Below are 25,845 nucleotides of genomic sequence, written 5' to 3' on the forward strand. Positions count from 1 at the left end.
CAGTATTATCGGACCTTTATGTTTTCTTATATATATATAAATGATATGAGTAAAGGAGTGGAATCGGAGGTAAGGCTTTTTGCGGATGATGTTATCCTCTATAGAGTGATAAATAAGTTACAAGATTGTGAGCAACTGCAACGTGACCTCGAAAATGTTGTGAGATGGACAGCAGGCAATGGTATGTTGATAAACGGGGTTAAAAGTCAGGTTGTGAGTTTCACAAATAGGAAAAGTTCTCTCAGTTTTAATTACTGCGTTGATGGGGGTGAAAGTTCCTTTTGGGGATCATTGTAAGTATCTAGATGTTAATATAAGGAAAGATCTTCATTGGGGTAATCACATAAATGGGATTGTAAATAAAGGGTACAGATCTCTGCACATGGTTATGAGGGTGTTTAGGGGTTGTAGTAAGGATGTAAAGGAGAGGGCATATAAGTCTCTGGTAAGACCCCAACTAGAGTATGGTTCCAGTGTATGAGACCCTCACCAGGATTACCTGATTCAAGAACTGGAAAAAATCCAAAGAAAAGCAGCTCGATTTGTTCTGGGTGATTTCCGACAAAAGAGTAGCGTTACAAAAATGTTGCAAAGTTTGGGTTGGGGAGAACTGAGAGAAAGAAGAAAAGCTGCTCGACTAAGTGGTATGTTTCGAGCTGTCAGCGGAGAGATGGAGTGGAATGACATTAGTAGACAAATAAGTTTGAGTGGCGTTTATAAAAATAGGAAAGATCACAATATGAAGATAAAGTTGGAATTCAAGAGGACAAACTGGGGCAAATATTCATTTATAGGAAGGGGAGTTAGGGATTGGAATAACTTACCAAGGGAGACGTTCAATAAATTTCCAATTTCTTTGAAATCATTTAGGAAAAGGCTAGGAAAGCAAGAGATAGGGAATCTGCCACCTGGGCGACTGCCCTAAATGCAGATCAATACTGATTGACTTGATACACAACGTTATGTGCTGCGGTGTCCGAGTGGTTAAGGAGTTGGACTTGAAATCCAATGGGTTCTACCCGCACAGGTTCGAGTCCTGTCCGCAGCGGAAATTTTAACTTGTTTGAAAGAGGGTCGGAACATTCACACATTAGCATATGGAACAAGTCAGTAATTAGATGATGGAGCAGATCAGCAAATCAATGCAGCTCTTGGTCGTCTGTTTATGAATGTGACGCACGTGCTAGTTAGTGTTTTCTTCTGATTTGGTGTAACATAATCAGTTAGTGGATCCCTCGGAAATAAACTGGCCCGCTTCATCCGTCATCAAATTAGATATGACTTTAAACTTCACGGTGAAAGCTTTAAAGTAGGTGGTAAGTGCGCGGTCCGCCTCTGCGGTGTGGTGCTTAGCGTGATTAGCTGCCACCCCTGGAGGTCCGGGTTCGAATCCCGACTCTGCCACGAAATTTGAAAAGTGGTATGAGGGTTGGAATTGGAACGGGGTCCATTCAGCCTCGGGAGTTCAACTGACTAGAGGTGGGTTTGATTCCCACCTCAGCCTTCCTGGAAGTGGTTTTCTGTGGTTTCCCACTTCTCCAGGCAAATGCCGGGATGGTACCTAACTCAATGCCACGGCCACTTCCTTCCCTCTTCCTTGCCTGTCCCTTCCAATCTTCCCATCCCTCCGCAAGGCCCCTGTTCAGTGCCCTTGAGGCGGTAGAGGTGGGATCCCTCGCTGTGTCCGAGGGAAAAACCGACCCTGGAGGGTTAACAGATGAAGAAGAAGGTAAGAGCGCGTAGTACCTAGACTCACAAGTGGCGCTGATATTCAGCAAAGAATTGACACTTTCTTTGTATGTGTGTTATCGACAAGTAGATGTGAGGCCCAGAGTGAAAACTATATTCTTTTACTCATCCTCTTCCAAGGAGTACTGATGAGTCGGAAAATCACTGTTACCTGCACTGTCGGGGGAAAAAATTATCTGTTTTGGGTGTGAACCCCGCCATCGCTAATTAATTTGGATAAGTCCGGCTCCACGGCTAAATGTTTAGCGTGCTGGCCTTTGGTCACAGGGGTCCCGGGTTCGATTTCCGGCAGGGTTGGAAATTTTAACAATCATTGGTTATTTTCTCTGGCACGGGGGCTGGGTGTGTGTCGTCTTCATCATTTCATCCCCATCACGACGCGCAGGCCGCCTACGTGTGTCAAATCAAAAGACCTGCACCTGGTGAGCCGAACTTGTTCTCGGACACTCCCGGCACTGAAAGCCATACGCCATTTCATTTGTTTATTTGAGATCGAACAGTTGGGATACGCAAATCTGCTTTCATCTCCTTGTTAGATCTCGACAATGGAGTGCGTTAACATGTTGCGATCAGAAGAAAAGGAAATGCTATACTGTTGAACCCACGCGCTCACAGTATTATTTATTTTTGGTGTGCATTGTGTTAATTAAATTACCAAAGGTGGCTTCTTGTGCTGCGTATAACTGTTCCAGTCGGTACGATGGATGTCTACCCTCTTGATGTTAACGATTCCTAAAATAGTCTGTATTTTCTTGTGCGTAGGCCTACTCAGTTTTCTTCTTCTTCTGGCCCAAAATTGCATCTCTCAAACATAGGAAACTGTTCCTCAGATCTCGACAAGTTGTTCATTTACAGAACCCAATTTTGACACCAGGCAAATGCTGGGGCTGTACATTAATTAAGGCCACGGCCCTTTCCTTCCCACTCCTAGACCTTTCCTATCCCATCGGCGCCATAAGACCTACAGTATCTGTGTCGGTGCGACGTAAAGCAAATAGCAAAACAAAACAAAAAACAAAAAAGCATTTACAGAACCAGGCGTCCTTAGGCGTGACCCCTATCCTATCTTATTCAGTTTCTTATTCGAGTGTCCGAGAACATGTTCGGCTCACCAGGTACAGGTCTTTCAATTTGATTCCCTTAGGCGACCTGCGCGTCATAATGAGGGTGAAATGATGATGAAGACGACGCATACACCCTGCCCCCGTGCCAGAGAAATTAAACAACGATGGTCAAAATTCCCTACCCTGCCGTGAATCGAACCCGGGACCCCTGTGGCCAAAGGCGGGAGGTCAAATGAGTAGAGGTTGGTTCGATTCCCACCTCAGCCATCCTAGAAGTGGTTTCCCACTTCTCCTCCAGGCAAATGTCGGGATGGTACCTAACTTAAAGCGACAGCCGCTTCCTTCCCTCTTCCTTGTCTACCCCTTCCAAGCTCCCCATCCCCCGCCCAGGTCCCTGTTCAGCATAGCAGGTGAGGCCGCCTGGGCGAGGTACTGGTCATTCTCCCCAGTTGTATCCTCAACCCAAAGTCTCACGCTCCAGGACACTGCCCTTGAGACGGTAGAGGTGGGATCCCTCGCTGAGTCCGAGGAAAAAGCCAAACCTGGAGGGAAAACAGATTAAGTAAGTATGGTCTAGAGAAAGCATATGACAGGGTACCGAGGGAAAAGATGTTCGCCATACAAGCGGAACTATGGAATTAACGGTAGATTATTAAAATCAATCAAAGGCACTTATGTTGACAATTGGGCTTCAGTGAGAATTGACAGTTCAGGTTTTACAAGGGTTAGACAAGGCTGTAATCTTTCACCTTTGCTGTTCGTTGTTTACATGGATCATCTGCTGAAAGGAGTAAAGTGGCAAGGAGGGATTCAGTTAGGTGGAAATGTAGTAAGCAGTCTGGTCTATGCTAACGACTTGGTCTTAATGGCAGATTGTACCGAAAGCCTGCGGTCTAATATCTTGAAACTTGAAAATAGGTGCAATGAGTATGGTATGAAAATTCGCCTTTCGAAGACTAAATTGATCTCAGCAGGTAAGAAATTCAACAGAATTGAATGTCAGATTGCTGATACAAAGCTAGAACACGTCGATAATTTCAAGCATTTAGGTTGTGTGTTCTCCCAGGATGGTAATCTAGTAGGTGAGATTGAATCAAGGTGTAGTAAAGCTAATGCAGCGAGCTCGCAGTTGCGATCAACAGTATTCTGTAAGAAGGAAGTCAGCTCCCAGACGAAACTATCTTTACATCGGTCTGTATTCATACCAACTTTCCTTTACGGGAGCGAATGCTGGGTGGACTAAGGATATCTTATTCATAAGTTAGAAGTAACAGACATGAAAGTAGCAAGAATGATTGCTGGTACAAAACGGTGGGAACAATGGCAGGAGGGTACTCGGAATGAGGAAATAAAGGCTAATGTAGGAATGAACTCGATGGATGAAGCTGTACGCATAAACCGGCTTCGATGGTGTGGTCATGTGAGGCGAATGAAGGAGGATAGGTTACCTAGAAGAATAATGGACTCTGTTATGGAGGGTAAGAGAAGTAGAGGGAGACCAAGACGACAATGGTTAGAATCAGTTTCTAACGATTTAAAGATAAGAGGTATAGAACTAAATGAGGCCACAGCACTAGTTGTAAATAGGGGATTGTGGTGACGTTTAGTAAATTCACAGAGGCTTGCAGACTGAACGCTGAAAGGCATAACAGTCTATAATGTATGTATACATGCATTAATCTATCACACTGCATAAGTACAACGCTGTGTGCTGCGGTGTCCGAGTGGTTAAGGAGTTGGACTTGAAATCCAATGGGTTCTACCCGCACAGGTTCGAATCCTGTCCGCAGCGGAAATTTTCAATTGTTTGCAAGTGGGTTGGAACATTCAAACTTTAGCGTATGAATCAATTTAGTAATTCGCTTATGGAGCAGATCACTAAATCACTGCAGCGCTTGATCGTCTGTTTATGAATATGACGCACGTGCTAGTTTGTGTTTTCTTCTGATTTGGGCTGACAGAATGTAACATAATCAGTTAGTTAGTGGATCCCTCGGAAATAAACTGGCCCGCTTCTTCCATCATCAAATTAGGTATGACTTTAAACTTTACGGGAACCGGGCGAGTTGGCCGTGCGGTTAGCGGCGCGTGACTGTGAGCTTGCATCCGGGAGATAGTGTGTTCGAATTCCACTGCCGGCAGCCCTGAAGATGGTTTCCCATTTTCACACCAGGTAAATGCTGGGGCTATATCTTAATTAAGGCCACGGAGACTTCCTTCCAACTCCTAGATCTTTCCTATCCAATCGTCGCCATAAGACCTACCTGTGTCGGTGCGACGTAAAACCTCAAGCAAGAAAATAACTTGCGCGCAAAGTCCTTTATATAGTAGTAGCTAGACTCACAATTGGCACTGGTGTTCAGCAAGAAATTGAACTTTTTTGACAAGTAGGAAGAGATGAGTAAAAGAGTAGGTATAGCTTTCCTGACCTCATTCGTGCAGCCCCCATTGCTCGTTATTCGGACACCGAGATAAACATATCTGCTCACCACCCCCAAAGCCTCCTATTTGTCTCAGGTGTGGTAAGTTGTTGATTGTCCGGTCAACGATTATAACCGCAGCCAATGTTGATCTCCATTCCACACTCCCCTTTGGCCCTTGTGAGCCGGTCCATGATAATCTCCCCCTCCCTGGCACTCGATGCTATGATGAGGGTATCGTTTGCATACCTCAGGTTGATGATGCCTTTGCTGGCGAGATGTAGTGTTTACAGTGCACTATGTCTTCTGGTACGGATTAGAATAAATTTGTTACTACCACTGATCTGTCACAATGTCCCCCTTGGCTTTGACAATATGAAAGTGGCCGAGGTATTGAACCCACAATTACCCTGCTAAATATTGCAACCAGAAAATTGCAACTACAAGATGCAACAATGGTAAGGTAAGGGTGTGTTCTGTCCGAAGGCAGGTCCGAACCTCCCCAGAGGTGTACCTGAGCCGGAGTTTACGTACGGTAGGGTGGCCAGTTCCTTTCCGCTCCTCCATTCCCTTACCCCCACCAACAGCGCGTGGCAACACATCCACTTCTCGAACACGCCCAATGTTGCTTAACTTCGGAGATCTCACGGGATCCGGTGTTTCAACATGGCTACGGCCGTTGGATGCAACTATGAGTGCAAACATAATTCTTTATTGCAAGCTTATCCCAAATTTCGTGGCATGAGAACGGGGTCGGAACACTTCGGCTGACCTCGGGTAATAAATAATTAACTTCCATATAATAAACCTTCATTGCGAGAGATTTCGGCATTATCATTAACCAAGACATACATAATTAAGAATTTTAAGAAATATTTAATGAAGCTAAAGTCCACAGGGTGGAAATGTGTTTAATTAGGCCTGGAGAAAAATTGGCATCCATACCTGCAGAGTAGAAACACGTGTCAAAGCCACGCAATCAAACTGTGTGCGAAATCACCTACACAAAATTAATTAATTACGCCCGTTAAAGGCACGGGAAAAATCAGTAAACAATACCATCATGACTTGGAAATTACGTGGAATTTTTAGGGTGAGTCTCAAAGAAATCGGTCCAGTGGTTATCAAATTGTATGATTACACCACAATACATCATGACAAGTATAGCGTCACTAGAAAAGCTATAAATATCCCCACCTCCGGACAGTAGTCACACTCACTTTGTAATCGTTCGCGAGGATGAACCTGCGTTGGGTAACAGCAACTGTTCCTTCACTGGACTTGGGATATTTATTGAGTTAGTTGGCTCGAGATAGACTATTTTACCAAGTGGTAAAAATGGCAAAATAAAAGTGTTAATTGAATCACTAGAGAATTCCTAAACTTCTCAAATGGGAACAGCGAATTCATAGATAGCTTTCGTGAATTACTGTGTATTTTGGTAATCGTTAGGAGAGCTGTAGACTGGCCGAGATTAGCTTCGATTTCATATCTTTTAACCACCTGGCGAAAGGAGAATTGGAAGCTCCCATAAGCAGTTGAGTGCTCGGCACGAAACGAGACGGTTGTACATATTGTATATATCTAGAATAATTTGTTATTTACGTGTGTTAGATCAATTAAAGTGTAGAATCTGTGTAAGCATAAGTCATATAACAAGAGAATGATGTTTTCCTCGACCATAAATGGCTAAGTGAGGAGAGCTGGCAAAAATGTAGCTAGGATAGTCCGATGGCTACGACGCAGTTACAAGGTCTGCCTAATTTGAATATCATATTTTGTAGTTAGAAATGTGTATACTTTTCCCATTAAATTAATATGTGTTGTGTGTAACAACTAAGTGTATTGCCATGTCGAGGCGAAGTGTCTATTATTCATGTCAGTGTGTGAGACTTAAAAATGCGTTTAAATTTATTTAGAAAAATGTAATAGGTGAAGTTTTGAATATTGTAATGAAAATCAATGAAATAACGTTCGGACCGATAAAGTTACGATGATGATAACGATAAATAGCCGTTGTGGGCGTGATAAAGTCAAATATCAAATTATCCAATAATAATAATAATAATAACGTCAGGATAAATTTGAGATGAAAAAATTTGGTATACAGCAGTAACGTCAAGCGAGATTTGCGATTTATACCGAAATCCAGTGAAGTCTGATAAAGTCGGCAGTTATTTTTGAAAACTGAAATTTTGTGACACCGTGTATTTGTGATACAGAAAACCGCGGTATGCTATTTTGCTCATGAGGTCAGAAAAACGTAAAGAAGTTAACTGTGAGATTCTTATTAAGTTGTTGGTCATGGGATTACTTGTATTTGACAAAAATTTCAAACAGGAAGAAATGGATTGTAACGGAAATGAAATAATATGAGAATAGTTAGGAAAATGTTAAAGGCAGAGTAAGCCTGTATTTTATGAGTGATGTATGATGAATAGGAGGCTGAGGATAAGAAGCCCTGTTTTACGACGGAGAAGAATTTGTATGACAGGGTGTATGTTAAGATGTAATATTTCTGAGACAGGCTGTGTAAGATGACGATGTCCTGTAAACAATCCAGAACAGTTGACAAATTTAATGGTGGTCAAAGCCAAGTGAGTGCGTTGTAACCCCTATTTTCAATTACAAGTTGATGTTCTCCCATGATTTGTAATGCCTATTTTCAATTACAAGTTGATGTTCTCCCATGATTACTATTTTATATGAGAACATAGGTTTTGGCAATTAAGTCCCAGTGACGAGTCTATGTGGTACTAACAAAGTGCATTCTTTTGATAGCCGACCTCACGAACACAGTACATTCTGACACACGATCAAGGTAATACTTGATTATTGTAAATCGAATTCTATTCTGTATTTTTACAAGACGAGATTATCGCTGACTAGAAACATTGCGGGTGTGAAAAATGGACTTTTTAGAATGAGAGTTTAGCTTGAGTAGATTGTTAGAAAGTTACTTCACTGGACAGTTCACGCTGATACATGTTTGGAACGTTGAGATGATAGGCCGTTTGGAGCCTCACGCTTCAGTTATACCGTGAATATCGTGATGGTGGTGATTACTGTTTTCAGCGATATTGCGTAAAATCAGACGAAAGTTGAGTTTGATTTTATTTACCGAACTTCGCTTCATGTGCTGAGATTGTATTGAAGAATGGATTAAACTATTCGGACATGTTTAAATTTCTATTTCACGCTTTATCGTAAGAAATGGACACAGTTATATTTCCAGATTCCAGTTCATTACTGCGTTGATGGGGTGAAAGTTCCTTTTGGGGATCATTGTAAGTATCTAGGTGTTAATATAAGGAAAGATCTTCACTGGGGTAATCACATAAATGGGATTGTAAATAAAGGGTACCGATCTCTGCACATGGTTATGAGGGTGTTTAGGGGTTGTAGTAAGGATGTAAAGGAGAGTGCATATAAGTCTCTGGTAAGACCCCAACTAGAGTATGGTTCCAGTGTATGGGACCCTCACCAGGATTACCTGATTCAAGAACTGGAAAAAATCCAAAGAAAAGCAGCTCGATTTGTTCTGGGTGATTTCCGACAAAAGAGTAGCGTTACAAAAATGTTGCAAAGTTTGGGTTGGGGAGAACTGAGAGAAAGAAGAAAAGCTGCTCGACTAAGTGGTATGTTTCGAGCTGTCAGCGGAGAGATGGCGTGGAATGACATTAGTAGACGAATAAGTTTGAGTGGCGTTTATAAAAATAGGAAAGATCACAATATGAAGATAAAGTTGGAATTCAAGAGGACAAACTGGGGCAAATATTCATTTATAGGAAGGGGAGTTAGGGATTGGAATAACTTACCAAGGGAGATGTTCAATAAATTTCCAATTTCTTTGAAATCATTTCGGAAAAGGCTAGGAAAGCAACAGATAGGGAATCTGCCACCTGGGCGACTGCCCTAAATGCAGATCAGTATTGATTGATTGATTCTGTGGCGAGTTTCATTTCATTGTGTTAGAGTTTCAACGAGGATTAGATTTAAATATTCGGGATTGTGATTAAAGTTTCGATTTCGCCTGACAGTGTTATTGATGTGTAGACAACCTAACGTTGGCTCAACGATAGGTTTAGGATGCGGCGTGTATTATATAATTTAAGGATGTGTAGACACTACGTAGGCTCAACGACAGGATTAGTCAAGTCATAGGTTAGTCATTTTTGCGAATCGACTTGAACGATGTTAATGTTTGCAGTAGTGGATAAGTATGTGAAGAGTGTTAGCAGGTATTATTCAGGCCATATTTCGGCATAATTCTTACTAGCCAGAAAGTGATCCCATAACAGCGTTGCATCAGTAGTGGCATGAATATGAGGGTTGTCCCACGTGAAAGCGTAGCTAATGGAGACTGATCATTACTGCTTAGCCGCGCGTGTTCAAGTTCGACGAACTTTCGTTTCTATTCACTTTTTTCTTTACTTTTAGATTTATTTGTTCGGATATCCGGTATCTTATGATAGTGCCGATTACTGACACTTAGTTCATTTATGTAGGATTTACACTACGTATGAGGTTTCGATTCGTCAGCTATTAATATACATATTTTATTTTCATTTTTCGTTATTTCACTTTATATCAGGTGAGACGTTGATCTACCGATCACTTTTAGTTTAGCTTAATGGGACAAGTGTAGGTAGACAGATTTGTAATGGTAGTCGTAGTTATAGAAAATTGGAAAGATTTCTTTCATTTGTGTTATAGTGTGCTCTTGTAATTCAACAAACTTAACGACATGATCGTTTATAACCGGAAAATTGGTTTAGTAAGAATATTTTCAAGTAACTTATCACTTTTCTTTGACTTCAGTGTTTGGCATTTCTTCTAAATGCATAATGAATTAATGTTTTCCTGCATTTCGCGGTTGTGTTCCTTCAGGACGTAACGTAAGATCCCTCGGATCAAAGTGTTGTTGGTTCCTTCTGAACATTTGTTTGGGGTGATGCATGTTTCAGCATCGGGATTATTCTGTAACTTAAGAGTATCGCGATATGACATTACATGGTAGAATTTTATCTTTGATTGTGATAACTGTTGTTAACTTGTAATGAACACCATGCTTTATAGTAATAATTCGCGTACCGGGCGAGTTGGCCGTGTGGTTAGGAGCGCGCAGCTGTGAGCTTACATCCGGGAGATAGTGGGTTCGAATCCCACGTGAGGCCATGCATTGTCATGATGAAGTCGCCACCCAGTCCAAGAAAGTTCTGGTCGTTTATTTGCAATGTGCTCCCTCAGTGTAGGCAATACTGACGTGTAGTAACAGTAGTATGAGAGGGAAGTGCATGCTGTCACCTCCATTGTCTGGTATGCGAAATGCACGTAGCGTCTACACAATAGAGCATTACTACCAACCTAGCGAAACGAGAGTGCTGCCGCCTACGGGCATTATAGATAAAAATCCGCTCTTTTCAAATATTTATGTCACAAATAGGAAACAATCATGGAAGCTACAGGAAAAAATCAGTCTCAGTCTTTGCTCATCAGCCTACGTACATAAATACCTCAGGTTGCTGATCGTCTTTCCTCCTACTCGATTGCCCCCTTCCCAGTCTTCCAGCACCTCCCTCATAATGTGCTTTGAGTAGGTAGCCAGAGGGGTGTTACTGGGGGTTACACACCCCCATGGAAATTTTACAAAAATAAAATAAACAGAAACTAATCATAAACTAAGTAAACATTCAGAAACATAATTGTAGATCTCTTGAATCTATTTTCTAAGAAGCCACGAAAGTTGTATGTTAGATTGTAAACTGAACTTTCCATAATACTGTTGTCCTTGAACGTATTGTTCTTGTTCAGTATTTTCATGTAAGATTTTGTATTGTACTGCAATCTGAATATCAATATAATTCACTTGTAACAGTGTCTTTATTATGATAGAGAGTGAGCCCTTTATTCGAATGTACAGAGAATATTTCATTTTATTAAGTGCTAGTAACTGGCAGGAAACATCTACATTCAGCAGCACATGTCGCAATTTCTGCAGGGAGCTTGGAGCTCGGATTTGTTTGCTCACCAGCTAAGTTTGGAAGGTGGAATTTCGACATGACGCACATAAAGCCGAACAAGGGAACAATAGAATTCCAACGGACAACATTTCGGATGCCCGGGCGTGAGGCTAGGGTCGCTTATAAGAAATGTTTGAAGTAAGCGTCAGGTACGTGATGCGTCGAGCCAATGAAACGATAGAGCCACCGTCGATATGGCTAGGCATTAGTCTAGGGAAAAGATGGCCCCAATCGATGATACGACGGCGTCTTCGAGGACGAGTTAATAAAAAAGATGACCACGTCAGTTAGTTACCCTATTATTCGGCGAGATTCTGTGCAGGTAACATCGTAAGAAGAAGTTTTTTATTTACGCGAGCGATCGTGTGGGGACTCGTAAGATTTGGTTGGAAGACGCTCAGTCTACATTTGATATACTCAAGTTTTCTAATACTGGGAGAATGGCATTTAACTTACTATTACCAAAGGGAGAGAACAGTTCCATTTAATTATTTCAAAGGGCATAGTAGCCTGCCTGTTTAAATCGTTTTCCGAGGACATAAACTTTACCATTTTCAGTTCAGCTGTTTATAATATGGGAAATGTTTGACCTAGTTACGGGAGTAGATAAGAGAAGCGGTTCCGCGAATGAATGGGAACTGGTTTCACGGTCGGTGGAATTTACCCCCGGCAGTAGTATTCTTGAAACTGGCCGGTTGATCTTGACCTAATTTCTACATCGTGAACGAGGGGATGTTTTAGACGACGACATCCTGAAGCAGAAGCAGCAACGGAAAATACGGCATCACCTTTCTATCCCTCGATGGAGACAAAAGGACTGATCCAAGTCTTTTCTGAAGGCAGCATTATCATCGATATGGCGGGGTAAAAAGCAAGATGGAATCGGCTGTCTCCTGAGGACGAGCGGCCATGAGCCAACATAACAGATGAGTACAGAGTTTTTAATGTAATTCTGTGAGTGTGAACGTGCTTAATGTTGCAAAAGGGGATAGGTTAGTTTGATATTTAATTTCTGTAGATGTAGCTTGGTTTGGAAGGACTACGTCCCATTTAAAGTAAATGATAGGAAGCTCCTTAATGTAAATATAAATTGTAACATAAATGTGGACCATTTGCATGAGGTCGCAGCTTGCTGTCTTACATTTTATTCTGATTTATTTAGCTGAGTGGTTAGCGTCTTTTCTTTACGAGTCAGTTTCTTATTTTAGCCTCGTATATATTTTTTATTTGTTTGCTTTGATGTTTGATACGCTGTGTACGTCTCGAGGCTTAATTGTAATTGTAAATAAGGATTCAAATTAAAGTCAGGAAGGACCAGATTAATGTATTATTAATGGGAGCTCAAATTGTACGGAAACATGCCGTCACGTTTTGGGATTTATTGCATGATGAGTGAATGAGAGTGTGTAAGACGGTGGAGTGTGGATCCACGAAGTTGTTAGCGTCATTTTCACGACTATTTTGTATATCTAGGTTGTAAATTAGTAATTGATTCACGGGTTCCGAATATTAGAATAAAATTTCTGTAAAATGTGTTGTTATTATTATTATCCATATGAGTTTCTCGCGATGTGGGATTGAGATATTTCAGTAACTTTCCGATGTTCAGACATGATCGATTGTCAATGTGGCAATTTCTTAGTTTCAGTTTAACATATTTATTACAGAGTTGGCCACTTCATTTTTCATGTTTACTTTGTGCGCGAGTGCTTTGATTTGTGACGAACACGGTCGTGTTTCTTTCATGCGAGCGAATGTTAGACGACGTCCTTCATATTTCTTCAGTTTTACGCTACTTTAGGACATGAGATATTATTTTGTGTGATTTGAGTAAGAGGACGCGTTCCTCATCTGAATGGCCTGCATTTTCTTGATTGCGTGACTTCCCTCGGGTAGACTGTTGAGCAGCGTGTGTAAAGGGTTGGACCCTGTAATTTTGCTATTGCTGCTTTATTTTGGGAGACGTCGATCTCCACTTTGAGCCATTCCGCCGTGTGTTGGCGAGGGTGATATGTTTGTCTACCGAGGAGAGTTTTATTCGTGATTTTATTGTTTCTGTCCATGTCTCTACTGTTGTGGCAGTTGACGAGATTTTTATATTGCGACGTTTGTTCCGGATTTTCTTTTATGATATAACCGCGCTGAGGAATATTTGTGACATGTCATCTCTTCCAGGTTACAACGTTGAAATAGGTGTTGAAAGGTAAAGCCTACTCTGTCACTTTTTAATTGATTTTGTATCAGGTAATTATTTTTCCGGAACCTGTGTTGAACAGGAAGTGTTGCATAACGTCTAATTATGTTTCCTTTTATTTTCGTTGAGGATTTGAATGGATGCGAGTTGCGTGAATGCCGCATGCTTTCCTTGTTGAACCCTGGAAAATATGATATCATGTTTTGTTTCTTTGAATGTATATTTTGCCATCTATATGATTTTGATTTTGTGTAGTTCCAATCCACATTGTTTGCTGTTCTCATGAGATTGCTCATGACTCGAGATGTATATTTTATGCACAGGATGTTTTAACACTCAGCGTGTTATATATTGTACAGTTAGGTAAGTTTTGTCCCCCCCCCCCTTTTTGCGCATTAGATCACGTCTTTACTTAAGGTTAGGGACTCCACTGCAATGTCAAGTGTGCAGAAATGGGGAACGTACTCATCTACAGTTAAAGGTGTTAGCAAAAAGTAAAGCCAGGAGCGTGGTGCGAGCACGCAAGTCCATGTGTTAAAATTAATAAACAAAATTTAAAAAACTTAAAAATTTGATTTGATATATTAAGTATGTGTGTCGGCATACATTATAAATCTGTAACATGTTCTTATTCTCAAGATGGACTTTATCCAGCTGGAAAGAAAAAAACAATGTGACTCATGTAAATCTGGATCATTTGATACTTTTTTCTATTTTTTAAAATATTTATCTTTTTTATTTTTAATAAACAGATTTCCCTCCAAAACTGACCTCATGATTCGCCTTGCTTTATTTGTAGTTTTAATTGACCTCACCGTGTCCGTATTTAGTTATATGTTCCCCATCAAGATCCAGGGTGTATGTATTTCAGGGCATTATTATAATCATATTTCGGACTGAGCACACCTGGGATCGCCTGACTAGTCTGGGGCAAGTTACCTTGATGGTAAAAATGGGGACAATAGATATTTATTGAATATAACAGGCGAATTTGCCCCGATACATGTTCACATGGACAACTCACATCAAAAGAAAAGAAATACCGGATTCCCTGGGCCTGCCATGAGGTTCATTGGATACTCCGGAAACGTGACACTCCCAAGGTAGAATCACCACGGCAGTCATCCTTAGTCCCTCATGCCACGCCCATCGTCTCCACTTAATATTAAGACACAAAATAAAATGAACAATAAAGGATAATAAAATAAAGCAAGAAATAATATTGGTAACTACTACTGTCCGGCCGTGTCATCACCCCTGGTGAGAAGAAGGCCGCCCTCCCGATGATGACACGACCGGCCCTATCTGTAGGGCCCTAAGGAAGACCCCAACAATCCTACCAGATGACAATGCGTTTCTCTCACCAGTCCATTGCGGCCTGCCACGTGAAACTGGAGCCGCTCTCCTCCCATATCCCGCCTCTCACATTTCTCTCTTCTTTTACTTATTTGGAGTGGCCCGTCCCACCCCGTCTTCTTGCGGGTATGTCCTACTCCCCCTTGCCCATCATTCCTTACCAGCTCCTACCATGCGTGAATAGTGAGAAAAAAAGCACATCCCCTAACGTATACAACCAAGTACCAATATTAATAATAATAATAATAAACAAAAATCTACCTCAAAACAACCAATCTATCCCTACCCTGACCTTGCATTCACCACATGACTGTACACTCCACATGACCTTCACAACAGATTATGCTACAAGAACCGCTGACTGTGCGTGACAACAGATTCGGCTCATGCTCTTGTAATCACTACTGCTTACTCCGCATTATTTGTTCCATGACCTAATTCCTTTGGATTCAAGTAAACCAAATGACAACAATTGCGTACAATCCTCCGTATCGCAACGTTAAGGCATCTGCATTTCCAAGATACCATAAGATTTACTCACTCAACTACCTCGCCACCTCAACGACCTTTGTTATCACTTGGTCTTACTTAGCCCCCAGGCTCGAATTCAAACTACTTCACTATAACCACATCACCCACACTTCACTAGCTTCTAAATGTTCCAACAAACTCCATCGACTGAATATCCTCATACTCTTAACCACTTCTCCCTTCATCCTGACTTATCGTCATATGCCCCTTCCTCCTCCATTTTTTCACACAGGAATTTTTTACCGCACATAAATACCTGTTCAGTTCTCCTCCGTTTCCCATTCCTTAATAATCCATCTTATAATACCCTGCTCGTCCCCTTTACCTAAAATTTTTCGATGTTTGGCACTCAGTAAACTATTTCTAATCTTACTTGTTTCTTCACACTTACGTAATAAATGAAAATCATCGTTCTCCGCCCCACAAAGTATACATACTAACTTATCTCTACCCTTTAGCCACCCCCTATTTTCATGTAGTCCCAACAACCACCATACCAACCCTCTCCTTCTCAACCTATCAACGTATCTAATAATTACCCCGTTACTTCCTCAACTTTATTAAAACACTAAGGGAACTTCTTAATCTACTTTCGGCCAATAATTTCTGGCTACCCAAATCTATAATCCTCCTTACCAGTACCTTCATCCCTCTAGCTTCTGTCTTCGTCCACACCTCTTCCCACATGTACCCCAGGCCTATCATCTCCAAGTATCCCTTAATTTGTTCTGGGTGATTTCCGACAAAAGAGTAGCGTTACAAAAATGTTGCAATGTTTGGGTTGGGAAGAATTGAGAGAAAGAAGAAGAGCTGCTCGACTAAGTGGTATGTTCCGAGCTGTCAGCGGAGAGATGGCGTGGAATGACATTAGTAGACGAATAGTTTTGAATGGCGTCTATAAAAGTAGGAAAGATCACAATATGAAGATAAAGTTGGAATTCAAGAGGACAAACTGGGGCAAATATTCATTTATAGGAAGGGGAGTTAGGGATTGGAATAACTTACCAAGGGAGATGTTCAATAAATTTCCAATTTCTTTGAAATCATTTCGGATAAGGCTAGGAAAGCAACAGATAGGGAATCTGCCACCTGGGCGACTGCCCTAAATGCAGATCAGTATTGATTGATATATTTTATCTAGCCAGCATCCCTTATACATACTATTCCGTTGTTGTTCGTACGCAGCCTGTTATACCCTCCCTCCTTCCTGTCTTTTCGAATTCATCCAATATCTAACTATTCTTTTCACACACTCAGATTCCAAATCCTCCCCACACATTAATCCCACCCCTGCATTGGCTGTGCACGTCGGGAGCCCCATCACCATCTTACCGAAATTACTAATAATTCGACTTAATTCAACTCCTTTGTCATCCAACCCCCATACTTCCGCGCCATACAAAACCCTCCCGAAAATCACCGATCTTAGAACTAACCTCAGGGTTTTATAATTGATACCCGGATATTTCGCTAGCAAGTTTTTACTGAGACTAGGGCGGCCCACCCTCTGCTCCTCGCCTTCCTAATATGATCATTCCAGGAGCCTTTACTATTAAGAATGACTCCTAGATATTCTAACTTGCTTACCAGTTCCAACCTTTCTCCCTGCACAACCCATTTCCCGTCATCCCTTCTTCCTTTGTGTGTTTGGGCTATTAGCATTTTAGATTTATTCCCATTAATTTTCAAGGCCCATTTCTTCGCAAAATCCGACACTGCATTTAAAGCCTTCTGCATCCCTCCTGAGGTTAGAGTCATCAAAATCACATCATCAGCAAAAATCAATCCTGGGACCTCCACCCCATTAATTACCGGCACTGCCCAATTGCTTGCCCCACGCCCCTCCAAGATATCGTTAATAAATAAAATAATCAAAATTAGCTATAATTTGCACCCCTAGTGTCTTTATTATGACAAGTCATGAATTCGCGCATCACACAAGCACCTTCAATTGTGTTCTATCATCATTCTGTAACAATAACCGCCCTCCCCCGTCGGCCGATCCTGGCTACGCTACTGGTTATAGAGCAGAGGGTGATAGGATTCACCCTTGTATGACTCCAGCCTCGGTTCTGAATGGTCCTGAGAGAGCATCGTTGACGCAAACATGTGACCTGTTGTTGCCGTGAAATGCCTTGACTAGATTGATGAGGTATTCTGGATTTCCCATGTCTCGCAGTATATCTCGGAGTTCAATCTATCTCACTTTCTCGAAGGCTTTCATAAAGTCGACGAAGCACAGAAACATCGTAAAATTGAATTATCTGGCTGTTTCGATCATCTGAAGAATATTCAAGGTCTGATCGCTCGTGCCCTTCCCTGGGACAAAGCCTCGCTGTTCCTCTGCGATCTGTGGAAGCAGGAAATTCTTGAGCCGCTCCTTGACGATGTGAAGAAGGACCTTGTGCGGTATCTAGGCCAGAGTGCGGTAATTGCTGCAATCGGTGGGTGCTCCCTTCTTGTAGAGATGGGGGTGAAGATTGACTGCTTTCATAGTCACCAATAAAAAATATTTTGGAATGTATGTTCCTTCAGAACAACGGTTCTCAACCTGGGAGGCGTTGGAGACTTTCAGGGGAGGCGTGGTGAGCAATAAAAAGCACACACGAACTTGTTAAACAGTAAAAAGTTGTGACAAAGAAAAGAATTTACTACAAAAACTTATCTTCATCACCACTAAATCGCACACGTAGATAAAAGTTTTTCCTAAGATTATTGTACTTTATAGTAACGTTGAGACAAGGAAATCGTGTTTATGAATTATGTAATGTAATTTATTAAAAAATATAAAAATACAAGAATTTTTGTCATGAAGTATAAGTTAATAAAATTATTGCATTTTTATAATATTTTACATAAACTTTTTTCTACGTGTTTAAGTACTGTAATGTAATAAAATGACAAACAATGAAAATAAAGTAATAAATTAACTGATAGATAGGAATGTATGACAAATGTACAGGACATAATTTTAACATTTCTACTATATTTTCAAATTGTGTTATGAAGTTTCAATCAACATATCTTTGTAAATCTGAGTTTTCTACGCTGGCTTACATCAAATCTAAATAACGAGCTGGGCCAGATGCTGAAAGTGATCTGAAGTGTGCACTATCACAGTTAGAACCAAGCATTAAAACGGTTGTGAAAGAAAAACAGTGCCAGCCCTCTCACTGACCATTAAATATGTTCTTACAAAATCAAATCAAATGATGTAGTTTGAAATAATTACAGTGAATGTAAAATCTTCCGTAATATATATACTGTATTGCCATTGGTTTTATTCTCTTGTATTAATATTTGAGTTATCCATGACTTTCTTTGTAAAGTGACTGCGTTATAATTATCACTTAATATATGTAATATTAATATTATGTACTCTTAATAATAATAAAAGCATTATAAAACTTTTCTGAGATATTAACCCTAACAGAAAAGTAGAAATTTTGTAAAACAATTATTCATTAGGGGGCGAAAAATAATTTACAGCTGCAAAGGGGGCGCAGGCCCACAAAGGTTGAAAACCACTGCTTTAGAATAATACCGGTATGCAAACAAATTACATAAATTGTATTTTCTTGACATAAGTGCCCTAATACTGTGGTTTGTAAACCTAATGACTGTTACGGGGGTTTCCGTGGCTCACAGAGGATTAAGAAGCACCTAGTTTGAATGGATGCACAAGGAATTAACTAGAGAAAAACTTAACACAACAAATTTTGAAATGTTATTTATTTCCTTTTTTCTCTAATTTAAAATTGATAAATGGAAAATCTGAATGAATAACAGCATATTAATGAGCTCGTCAGCTCTAGCAATGACAATGACAAGTAAGGATGTAAAGGAGAGGGTATATAAATCTCTGGTAAGACCCCAACTAGAGTATGGTTCCAATATATGGGACCCTCACCAGCATTACTTGATTCAAGAACTGGAAAAAATCCAAAGAAAAGCAGCTGGATTTGTTCTGGGTGATTTCCGACAAAAGAGTAGCATTACAGAAATGTTGCAAAGTTTGGGCTGGGAAGACTTGGGAGAAAGGAGACGAGCTGTTCGATTAAGTGGTATGTTCCGAGCTGTCAGTGGAGAGGGCGTGGAATGACATCAGTAGACGAATAAGTTTGAGTGGTGTCTTTAAAAGTAGGAGAGATCACAATATGAAGATAAATTTGGAATTCAAGAGGACAAATTGGGGCAAATATTCGTTTATAGGAAGGGAAGTTAGGGATTGGAATAATTTACCAAGGGAAATATTCAATAAATTTCCTATTTCTTTGCAATAATTTAAGAAAAGGCTAGGAAAACAACAGATAGGTAATCTACCACCTGGGCGACTGCCCTAAATGCAGATCAGTAGTGACTGATTGATTAATGTGAGAAAATCAGTACAACATTTACGGTTGTTAACAGCTTGGTTGATTTACATAGAAAAGAGCATCACTGCTCTTGATAGGAACAGTATTTTACAAAGAACATGTTTTGCTCTGATCTTTTATACGACACAGGAGTCTGAGCTCCAAAAGGTACTTTAGTCCAGCCTCGCAGAGGCAGAAATTTCTTATTGCGCACTAAGTTACACCTGACAATCCATCGATTGTCCTCAATTAAAGTGTTTACACGAAGTAGCCCCGAGGAGGGCTTATCTATTGCTCAACAGTTTATAACTTTCTGTTTCTCAAGGGAAATTCACACCAGAAACAATTTTACACACAGCAATAAATTTATTGGGGCATAATTGCCCATCCTAAGTGGCCTTAGTGTAAAAAGAAAAGGTTGAATTTAAAACTGGCCATCAACAAACGGGTAGGAGGGGAAACATTTGCCCTTCTTATAGAAATAAATAAAGCCGTAAGTAGGCTTATGGCCCAATGGAACAGAGGCTAAGCCTATTCTACAGCGGGGTGACTAAAAAAGAAATATTAAAGCCAAATGTGATTAAAGGAATTTAGAGGTTTTGAAAACTATAGTCACCCCATGCCAAGTTGAATGGAAACCGACAGAAGGTAATCACTCTTTGCCCCCCTTACATTACATATTTACCAGTAGGGAATAAAATAGAGTGCTCAGACTAGCCGAAAATTCTACATTTAAACCACCAAATTTAGAGCTTTACATAATTAAAATAGGTTGAAACCTTCCCCTCAAGCTATCCGCGGGAGCTATCACATATTTATGAAAATTCTGCCATTACCTTGAGTTGATGGCCTTCCGAACGCCGCCCGCGCACCTGCCTCCTTATGGACACGTCGCACTCACAATAACTGGAGCAATTCAGACAATAGGACCCTAAAGCGCCCAGCTTTTACAGTATTTTGAGGGGAAGCTTCCAGAACTCTTTACTGATAGGCTGGATTCCTGTACATACCGCCAATGTTTAACTGGTCGGAGAGGGTGTACCCCAGTACAATGACAATACAATTATTCCAGAAATATATAATGCGAATAATGTTCTCTTCCTGTCCTACTCGTATGCTCCATAATATCTATCCTACTGGTTCCACATGGGCCATACTCCAAATAATAAGAAGAAGAAGATAAAACCAGATGAGCTCTATAGAGAAACCGAAGTAATACATGATATTAGTGATCACGAAGCTGTTTTTGCTGTAGTTAAAAATAAATGTGAAAGAAAGGAAGGTATTAAAATTAGGACTATTAGGCAGTACCATATGGCTGATAAAACAGGCATGAGGGAGTTTTTAAAAAGTAACTATGATCGCTGGAAAATGGTAAATAAAAATGTAAACAGACTCTGGGATGGGTTTAAAGCAATTGTTGAGGAATGTGAAAATAGGTTTGTTCCTTCAAAGGTGGTAAGGAATGGTAAGGATCCACTATATTTGAACAAAAAAGTAAAAAGACTAAGAAGGAGGTGCAGACTGGAAAGAAATAGAGTTAGAAGTGGTTATGGAAGTAAGGAGAAATTGAAGGAACTTTCTAGAAAATTGAATCTAGCAAAGAAGTCAGCTAAGGATAACATGATGGCAAGCATAATTGGTGGTCATACAAATTTTAGTGAAAAGTGGAAGGGTATGTATAGGTACTTTAAGGCAGAAACAGGTTCAAAGAAGGACATTCCAGGAATCATTAATGAACAAGGGGAGTGTGTATATGAGGATCTTCAAAAGGCAGAAGTATTCAGTCAGCAGTATGTAAAGATTGTTGCTTACCAGGATAATGTCCAGATAGGGGATGTGAGTAATACTAAAATATTAAAATTTACCTATGATAACAATGACATTTACAGTAAGATACAAAAGTTGAAAACTAGAAAAGCAGCTGGAATTGATAAGATTTCTGGGGATATACTAAAGGCAATGAGTTGGGATATAGTACCATATCTGAAATACTTATTTGATTATTGTTTGGTTGAAAGAGCTATACCAAATGAATGGAGAGTTGCTATAGTAGCCCCTGTGTTTAAAGGAAAGGGTGATAGACATAAAGCTGAAAATTACAGGCCAGTCAGTTTGACATGCATTGTATGTAAGCTTTGGGAAGGCATTCTTTCTGATTATATTAGACATGCTTGCAAAATTAATAACTGGCTTGACAGAAGGCAGTTTGGGTTTAGGAAAGGTTATTCGATTGAAGCTCAGCTTGTAGGATTTCAGCAAGCTATAGCAGATATCCTGGATTCATGAGGCCAAATGGACTGTATTGCGATTGACCTATCTAAGGCGTTTGATAGGGCAGATCATGGAAGACTACTGGCAAAAATGAGTGCAATTGGACTACAAAAAAGAGTGACTGAATGGGTGGCTATATTTCTAGAAAATAGAGAATTAGAGTAGGCGAAGCTTTATCTGACCCTGTAATAATTAAGAGGGGAATTCCTCAAGGCAATATTAATGGACCTTTATGTTTTCTTATATATATCAATGATATGTGTAAAGAATGGGAATCAGAGATAAGGCTGTTTGCAGATGATGTTATTCTGTACAGAGTAATAAATAAGTTACAAGATTGTGAGCAGCTGCAGGGTGACCTCAATAGTGTTGTGAAATGGACGGTAGGCAATGATGATAAGCAGGGTTAAAAGTCAGGTTGTGAGTTTCACAAATAGGAAAAGTCCTCTCAGTTTCAATTACTGCGTTGATGGGGTGAAAGTTCCTTTTGGGGATCTTTGTAAGTACCTAGGTGTTAATATAAGAAAAGTCCTTCACTAGGGTAATCACATAAATATGATTGTTAATAAAGGGTACAGATCTCTGCACATGGTTATGAGGGTATTTAGGGGTTGTAGTAAGGATGTAAAGGAGAGGGCATATAAGTCTCTGGTAAGACCCCAACTGGAGTATGGTTCCAGTGTATGGGACCCTCACTAGGATTACTTGATTCATGAACTGGAAAAAATCCAAAGAAAAGCAGCTCAATTTGTTCTGGGTGATTTCCGACAAAAATGTTGCAAAGTTTGGGCTTGGAAGATTTGGGAGAAAGGAGACGAGCTGCTCGATTAAGTGTCAGTGGAGAGATGGCATGGGAGGACATCAGTAGACGAATAAGTTTGAGTGGTGTCTTAAAAGTAGGAAAGATCACAATATGAAGATAAAGTTGGAATTCAAGAGGACAAATTGGGGCAAATATTCGTTTATAGGAAGGGAAGTTAGGGATTGGAATAACTTACCAAGGGAAATGTTCAATAATTTTCCAATTTCTTTGCGATCATTTAAAGGAAGGCTAGGAAAACAACAGATAGGGAATCTGCCACCGCGGCGACTGCCCTAAATGCAGATCAGTAGTGATTGATTGTAGTGATTGATTGAATATGAATATGCATAAACGAATACTTTATGGTCACTGTATCACCACTGTATGCATGAAACCCGTCTGGGACTCCGTTCTGCCTCGATAGCAAGCCGTCACGAGTAGTGCCTGCTCCCTAGAGCAACGAGCTGAACACCCATGACTTACACCATTTTGCGGTTTATAATGTGTGTGGTGACTTTGGTACCTAACTTAACTGTTTTGATTTTTACTCCACGATGAAATGAAATGAAATGACGTATGGCTTTTAGTGCCGGGAGTGTCCGAGAACATGTTCAGCTCGCCAGGTGCAGGTCTTTCGATTTGACTCCCGTAGGCGACCTGCGCGTCATGATGAGGATGAAATTATGATGAAGACAACACATACACCCAGACCCCGTGCCAGAGAAATTAACCAGTGGTGGTTAAAATTCCCCACTCTGCCGGGAATCGAACCCGGGACCCCTGTGGCCAAAGGCCAGCACGTTAACCATTTAGCCATGGAGCCGGACACTCATTGATGTAGAGAACAGATGTTGTCATGTTGCTGAAGATTGTTTGTAGGCAGTGTTGTTTTATGAATAAAATGATTGAAGCAGACCCTGTAACAGGGAGTCTGTAATTTATAATTATTGTAGACATCATCAACCGGGTAGGTTGGGAGTGTTTCCCAAAATGGGGTAGGCGCAAAACCAAACCATACCCCATGGCGTAACAGCCCCCGAAGGTCCATGAACTGCAAGTGACCGTTGCTCAGCCCGAAGGCCTGCAGATTACGAAGTGTCGTGAGTTCGGCATGACAAATCCTCTCGGCCGTTATTCTTGGCTTTCTAGACCGCAACCTCCTGTGTATGCGGGCGGTAGAATAACACCCACGGTATTCCCTGCCTGTCGTAAGAGGCTACTAAAAGGGGACCCATGGGCTCTAAACTTGGGAACGTGGGTTGGCATCCACGAAGTGCTTGGCTGAGCCCTGGCATTGTTTCCACTTACTTGTGCCAGAGAGGTCGGCCCAGAACCTTAATTCACAAACAGTAATTTTCTGTAGAGCCCACCCAACTAAACACAGGATGGACTGAACAACGTAAAAAGACCAGAGCGAAAGGATGAAGAGATTTTGAAAGAGAAGAAGAAAAACAAAAAAGTGCTAATAAGTTGGGCATAAGGAATCAATAATAATAATAATAATAATAATAATAATAATAATAATAATAATAATAATAATAATAATAATAATGTGTCCGCTTCTGTGGTGTAGTGGTTAGCTGCCACCCCACGAAATTTGGCCTCGGGGGTGACAGCTAATCTGCGGAGGATCCCTCCTCTACCGCCTCAATGGCGCTGTCCTGAAGCGTGAGACTTTGGGTTGAGGAGATACAACTGGGGAGAAGAACCAGCACCTTCCCTAGGTGGCCTCACCTGCTACACTGAACAGGGGCCTTAAGTGAGGTACCATCCCGGCATTTGCCTGGAGGAGGAGTGGGAAACCACGGAAAACCACTTCGAAGATGCCTGAGGTGGGAGTCGAACCCACCTCTACACAGTTGACCTCCCGAGGCTGAGTGGACCTCGTTCCAGCCCTCGTACCACTTTTCAAATTTCGTGGCAGAGCCGGGAATCGAACCCGGGCCTCCGGGGGTGGCACCTAATCACCCTAACCAATACATCACAGAGGCGGACTATTTATTTATTTAATGCGCCATTTTGCTATGTTTATATGAGCTCAATTTAGGCTGGATTTTAATCACTACCGGTGTGTGCATGTATGTTCAGTCTTCAGCCCTAAGGCTGGTTAGATCCTCAACGCCTTCACCATCAGCTGATATAGATGGGCTAGGCATCACTGAAGAAGCGTACTAGGGAAGAGGAGTGAGGTAGTTTCCCGTTGCTTTCCTCACCGAGCCAGAAGTTGCTATTACACATCAGTCTGCCAAGCCCACTGAAATGCATGGACCAACCGACCCTATGAGCAACATTTTCACACCATTCATAGCAGGGACTGGCTGCAGAAGGAATGGCATTACTAGCACCACTCATACCTCAGTTGCTTTCATATTGTCAAAGCCAAGTATAAGACAGAGACAGACCAATGAAAGTAACAAAATTACTCTAGCCCATACCAGAAGAAATAGTGCACTGTAAACAATAGGTCCTGCCAGCAAAGGCAATCACTACCGGTATCACTACATATTGGTCCTACAGAAAATTACATCGGAAGTCGCCGGAATTCGAACCCGGAATACTCCAATTGGGAGCCAAGTGGCTGGACTACTGTGTCTAGGGCTGCCAGATATTTTTTATTAAAAAGGTATGGAAATTCATTAATTTTTTGCCAAGAATTAGAGAAACAGACACTTTGTAGTACCATATTTGAAATTCCTCATCCGTAACCTAATACACTTGGACTAAAAGATGGTTGGTTGTGTTATAAAATACGGTACAATGCTAATTTTTTATGAAAATTAAATTACTAGACTAAGTTATATACACTTACCACGGAATTTCAATGTTAGACTACTAAATTTTTCCAAGTTAATGAAAATTTACAAAAGTGTCAAATGCGCTTAATACACAGAGATACAAATTATGCAGTTTCCTTTACCTTAGGTTGATTGATGGTCGTATTTTTCAGAAGACTCAGGACTTTTACATCGGTCCATACGTTCTATAAACTGAAGAAATCGTTGCAGTCCACTTTGGAAATTACACACACTTGCAAATCTGATTTCATTAGACGGAGTGGATCACCTGTTCCTGATGAC

At 40.9% G+C, this 25,845-nt stretch overlaps 2 non-coding genes across 2 annotated transcripts; both read left to right on the forward strand.

Moving 5' to 3' along the window:
* The first annotated feature begins 966 nt into the window (after window positions 1–966).
* TRNAS-UGA (transfer RNA serine (anticodon UGA)) lies at window positions 967–1,048 on the forward strand. The gene has a single exon. It is a non-coding gene; the product is annotated as a tRNA-Ser (tRNA).
* A 3,475-nt stretch (window positions 1,049–4,523) lies between these two features.
* On the forward strand, window positions 4,524–4,605 carry TRNAS-UGA (transfer RNA serine (anticodon UGA)). Its single transcript has one exon. It is a non-coding gene; the product is annotated as a tRNA-Ser (tRNA).
* The last annotated feature ends 21,240 nt before the right edge of the window (window positions 4,606–25,845 follow it).

This window comes from Anabrus simplex, chromosome X, assembly GCF_040414725.1.
Source record: "Anabrus simplex isolate iqAnaSimp1 chromosome X, ASM4041472v1, whole genome shotgun sequence".
NCBI lineage: Eukaryota > Metazoa > Arthropoda > Insecta > Orthoptera > Tettigoniidae > Anabrus > Anabrus simplex.